This window comes from Mus musculus, chromosome X (assembly GCF_000001635.26).
Source record: "Mus musculus strain C57BL/6J chromosome X, GRCm38.p6 C57BL/6J".
NCBI classification, from domain to species: domain Eukaryota; kingdom Metazoa; phylum Chordata; class Mammalia; order Rodentia; family Muridae; genus Mus; species Mus musculus.
Window position 1 is genome coordinate 93165918 of NC_000086.7, and position 6000 is coordinate 93171917.

Sequence of the window (6000 nt, forward strand, 5' to 3'; positions counted from 1 at the left end):
GGAAAGAAAGAAAGAAAGAAAGTAAGACAGCTCTACTGTGTTAGGAGGAAAAGAATAGACAAATAGAAACTCAGCACTGCAAAGGACATCTGGGGCCCTGAGTACACAGGCTTGTTCATGCTAGGAAAACATACCAGAATTTCAATGATTGTGTACATTGAAATATAAATGGTATATTTCAATAAAAAGATGGCAGCATTGGAGAAAGACAAATGGAGAGACAGTGGATAATGGGTATAGGAAAGGGGCTAGCAGAAACTTCGAATACCCAAGATACAATTTGCAAAACACAAGAAAATCGAGCCAGGCATGGTGGTGCATGCCTTTAATCCCAGCATTCGGGAGGCAGAGGCAGGCGGATTTCTGAGTTTGAGGCCAGCATGGTCTATAGAGTGAGTTCCAGGAGTTCCAGGACAGCCAGAGCTACACATACAGAGAAACCCCGTCTCGAAAAACAAAAACAAACAAAAAAAAAAAAAAGTTTAAAAAAAAAGTTTTAAAAAAAACACAAGAAAATCAAGAAGAGGGAAGATCAACATGTGGATACTTCATTCCTCAGAATAGGGAACAAAACACCCATGCAAGGAGTTACAGAGACAAAGTTTGGAGCTAAGACGAAAGGATGGATCATCCAGAGACTACCCCTCCCCAACCCGGAAATCCAACCCATAATCAGCCACCAAACTCAGACACTATTGCATATGCCAGAAAGATTTTGATGAAGGGACCCTGATATAGCTGTCTCATATGAGACTATGCCATTGAAGTGGATGCTCACAGTCATCTATAGGAGAAGCTAGAGAAAGTAACCAAGGAGCTGAAGGGGTCTGCAATCCTATAGGTGGAACAACAATATGAACTAACCAGTACCCCAGAGCTCTTGTCTCTAGCTGCATATGTAGCAGAAGATGGCCTAGTAGTCGGCCATCATTGGGAAGAGAGGCCCCTTGGTCTTTCAAACTTTATATGCTCCAGTACAGGGGAACATCGGGGCCAAAAAGTGGGAGTGTGTGGGTAGGGGAGCATGGCGGGGGGAAGGTGTAGGGAACTTTCGGGACAGCATTTGAAATGTAAATAAAGAAAATATCTAATAAAAAATAAAAAAAGGAAAGGGGCTAGAGATAGGAAACATAGCATAGTAAAATAAACATGGTTAGCAGCAAATCATTGACAATTCAAAATACATAATAGAGGGATGAGGATGTAATTCAGTTGCTCAAGTATTTGCTTAGTGTGGTAGTTTGAATATGCTTGGCACAGGAAATGGCACTATTTGGAGGTGTGGCCTTGTTGGAGGAAGTGTGTCACTGTGGGCATGGCCTTAAGAACCTCCTCCTAACCTCGTGGGAGCCTGTCTTCTCCTGGCAGCCTTTAGATGAAGATGTAGAACTCTCAGTTCCTCCTGCACCATGCCTGCCTGGAAGCTGCCATGTTCCTGCCTTGATGATAATGGGCTGAACTTCTGAACATGTAAGCCAGCCCAGATTAAAGAGTTGCCTTGGTCATGGTGTCTGTTCACTGCAGTAAAACACTAAGACATATAGGGTTTCTTGGAGAGTGGGAGTTGGGTAGGGCTTTGCCAGATGGCCTGATCTGGGGACAAGCTTGGGGACTGATGGGTTTTTGGGTTTTTTTTTGGGTTTTTTTTTTTTGTTGTTGTTGTTGTTTTCTGTAGGGTAGGGCCTGCTTACTTTCCTGCCTGGGGGTGGAGGCTGTGAATGGCTGTAATGGCAGTTTGAAAAGTCTGGGAGTGGGGCCTGATCAGTGAAGCTCCTCATGCAGGGCCCTGGAAGCTCCTGTGCCTCAAGATGTGAGGCCTGGTTTGAAGGGGTCCCTGCCACCAAAGTAGTCTAAAAGGAACTTGGCAGCAAGAGGTCTCCAGGGACATGACTGACAAAGAGTGAGATTAGGGCAGGGAAGGCCCTTCTGCCAACAAATTGTCACAAATAGTCAACAAACTGTCCTTGCAGGGAACCCAGGATTTGATTACCAGCATCCACATAAGTGGCTCACAATCCCCTGTAACTCAAGTTCCAGGAGATCCTTTAGTGACCTACACACACATGCACATAAGCTTTCACAGGCATACATTTTAACACAAAAATTTAAAAAGGTATTCCTTAAGTCCCATATGATTCAAATCTATTTATAATGATAAATACTGATATTATTTATCATTGTAATACTATTTATAATGGCAAGCATCACAGAGAGAGAGAGAGAGAGAGAGAGAGAGAGAGAGAGAGAGAGAGAGAGAACCAGGGAGTTTCTCCTTATAGGTTATAATTCGCTCTTCTTTTGCTCTTGTTCTCTTGTCTTCTTGCTCCTGCTCTGTCCCCTCACCCATTTCCCCCTCTCTTCCCATTCCCTCCCCAACTCTCATGCTCATGGCTGGCCTCTACTCCTCTACTTTTCTACTTTTCTAATCTCTCTGCCTTTCTATGCCTCTACTACCCTCTTAACTCCCCTCCCCATGGCCTGAATAAACTCTATTCTATACTTTTTGAAAAAGGCTATAATTCAAATATATGAGAAGATCTACTGATTGGATAAAACCTGGTGATAGAAAAGTAAATATAAAATAAAATATACTAAATGAAAATAAAACAGAGATCTTGTATCCTGGATCTCTCAGAGACTAGTCCAAGCAGGAGAGCATGCAGGCAGCAGAAACAACAGAGCTTCTTGGACAGGATACTTTCAGGCCTTCATCCTCAGCCAGGAGGCAGAGCTGAGACCCAGACCTCTGGTCACCTTCCCCGCCAGAAGAGAGTAGGCCTCCAGGGAGGGCTCTGACCCCAGGACTCAGGTGAGAGCTCCATCTTGTATACCTGGTCTCTCAGAAACCAGTTCTCACAGGAGAACATACTGGCTGCAGAAGCAACACAGCTTTTTGGAAAGGGGCCCTTTGGACCTTCATCTTCAGCCAGCTGAACTCCAGACCTCTGTGCACCTTCCCTGCCAGAGGAGAGCTTGCCTGCACAGAGTGTTCTGGCCAATGGCACTGAGAAGAGAGTTGGACTTACAGGAGTGCTGACAGAGGCTAACAGAATCACAGGAGGAACAGGCTCCAGCCAGAGACAGCTAGAACATCTAACACCAGAGATTACCAGATGGCAAAAGGCAAACATAAGAATCTTACTAACAGAAACCAAGACCATTCGAAATCATCACAATCCAGTATGCCCACCACAGCAAGACCTGAATACCAACACACCTAAAAAGCAAGATTCATATTTAAAATCATATCTCATAATACTGGTAGAGGATTTTAAGAAGGGCATTAATAACTCACTTAAAGAAATACAAAAGAACACTGCTAAACAGGTAGAGCTCCTTAAAGAAGAAACACAAAGATCACTTTAAAAATTACAGGAAGACACAGCTTATGGGACAGAACCCATTTCAGGCTCCAGACATCCGGGCACATTCCATGCCAAAGGAGAGGTATCAGCTTGGGAGGGCTCTGACTGCTGGAGCAGGTGAGGGAACCATCTTGTGTCCCAGGACACTCAAAAACCAGTCTGCGCAGGTGAGAGTATGGACTGCAGAGCGACACAGCTTTTGGAACAGGCAGAAGCAACTCAGCTTCTGGGACAGACCCTGTTTCAGGGTCCAGACATCCGGGCACCTTCCCCAGCAGAGAAGAGGTGTCCATCTGGGAGGAATCTGACTGCTGGAGCAGGTAAGGGAGCCATCTTGTGTCCTGGGTTCCTTGGAAACCAGTCTGTGCAGGTGAGCACACAGACTACAGAGGCAACACGTCTTCTGGGACATGCCCTACTTGATGCCTTCATCTTCAGCTAGGAGGCAGGTCTGAATGCCAGACCTCTGTGCACCTTCCCTGCAGGAGGAGAGCTTGCCTTCAGAGAGTACTCTGACCACTAAGACTCAGGAGAGAGCTGGACTCCCAGGACTGTTGACAGAGGCTAACAGAATCACAGAAGGAACAAGCTCTAGCCAGAGACAACTATAACAACTAACTCCAGAGATTGCCAGATGGCAAAAGGCAAACATAAGAATCTTGCTAACAGAAACCAAGACCACTCACCATCATCAGAACCCAGCACTCCCACCTCAGCCAGTCCTGGATACCTCAACACACCCGACAAGCAAGACTCAGATTTAAAATCATATCCCATGATACTGGTAGAGGACTTTAAGAAGGTCATTAATAACTCACTTAAAGAAATACAGGAGAACACTGTTAAACAGATAGAAGTCATTAAAGAAGAAGGACAAAAATCCCTTAAAGAATTACAGGAAAATACAAGCAAACAGGTGATGGAATTGAACAAAACCATCCAGGACCTAAAAAGGAAATTAGAAACTATAAAGAAAACAAAAAGTGAGACAACTCTAGAGATAGAAACCCTAGGAAAGAAATCAGGAACCATAGATGCGAGCATCAGCAACAGAATACAAGAGATGGAAGAGAGAATCTCAGGTGCAGAAGATTCCATAGAGAACATGGGCACAAAAATCAAAGAAAATGCAAAATGTAAAAAGATTCTAACTCAAAACACCCAGGAAATCCAGGACACAATGAGAAGACCAAACCTATGGATAATAGGATTAGATGAGAATGAAGATTTTCAACTTAAAGGGCCAGCTAATATCTTCAACAAAATTATAGAAGAAAACTTCCCAAACCTAATGAAAAAGATGCCCATGAACATACAAGAAGCCTACAGACCTCCAAATAGACTGGACCAGAGAAGAAATTCCTCCCGACACATAATACTCAGAACAACAAATGCACTAAATAAAGATAGAATATTAAAAGCAGTAAGGGAAAAAGATCAAGTAATATATAAAGGCAGACCTATCAGATTTACTCCAGACATCTTACCAGAGACTATGAAAACCAGAAGATCCTGCACAGATGGTATTCAGACCCTAAAAGAACACAAATGCTGTCGTGGACCGGAAGGGAAGTCATTGTTGTTAATATCTGAGTAGTACTCCATTGTGTAAATGTACCACATTTTCTGTATCCATTCCTCTGTTGAGGGGCATCTGGGTTCTTTCCAGCTTCTGGCTATTATAAATAAGACTGCTATGAACATAGTGGAGCATGTGTCCTTATTAGAGGTTGGAACATCTTCTGGGTATATGCCCAGAAGAGGTTTAGCTGGATCTTCCAGTAGTACTATGTCCAATTTTCTGAGGAACAGCCAAACTGATTTCCAGAGTGGTTGTACAAGCTTGCAATCCCACCAGCAATGGAGGAGTGTTCCTCTTTCTTCACATCCTCGCCAAAAGCTGCTATCACCTGAATTTTTGATCTTAGCCATTCTGACTGGTCTGAGGTGAAATCTCAGGGTTGTTTGGATTTGCATTTCCCTAATGATTAAGAATGTTGAACATTTTTTCAGATGCTTCTGAGCTCATTGGTATTCCTCAGTTGAGAATTTTTTATTGAGCTTTGTACCCCAATTTTCTTTTTTTTTTAACATTTTCTTTTTTTTTCTTTCTTTTTTTTAAATTAGGTATTTTCCTCGTTTACATTTCCAAAGCTATCCCAAAAGTCCCCCATACCCAACCCCCAATCCCCTACCCACCCACTTCCCCTTTTTGGCTCTGGCGTTCCCCTGTACTGGGGCATATAAAGTTTGCAAGTCCAATGGGCCTCTGTTTCCAGTGATGGCCGACTAGGCCATCTTTTGATACATATGCAGCTAGAGACAAGAGCTCCAGGGTACTGGATAGTTCATATTGTTGTTCCACCTATAGGGTTGCAGCTCCCTTTAGCTCCTTGGGTACTTTCTCTAGCTCCTCCATTGGGGGGCGTGTGACCCATCCAATAGCTGACTGTGAGCATCCACTTCTGTGTTTGGTAGGCCCCGGCATAGTCTCACAAGAGACAGCTATATCTGGGTCCTTTCAGCAAAATCTTGCTAGTGTGTGCAATGGTGTCAGTGTTTGGAAGCAATTTAGGGATGGATCCGTGGATATGGTAGTCTCTAGATGGTCCATCCTTTCGTCACAGCTCCAAAC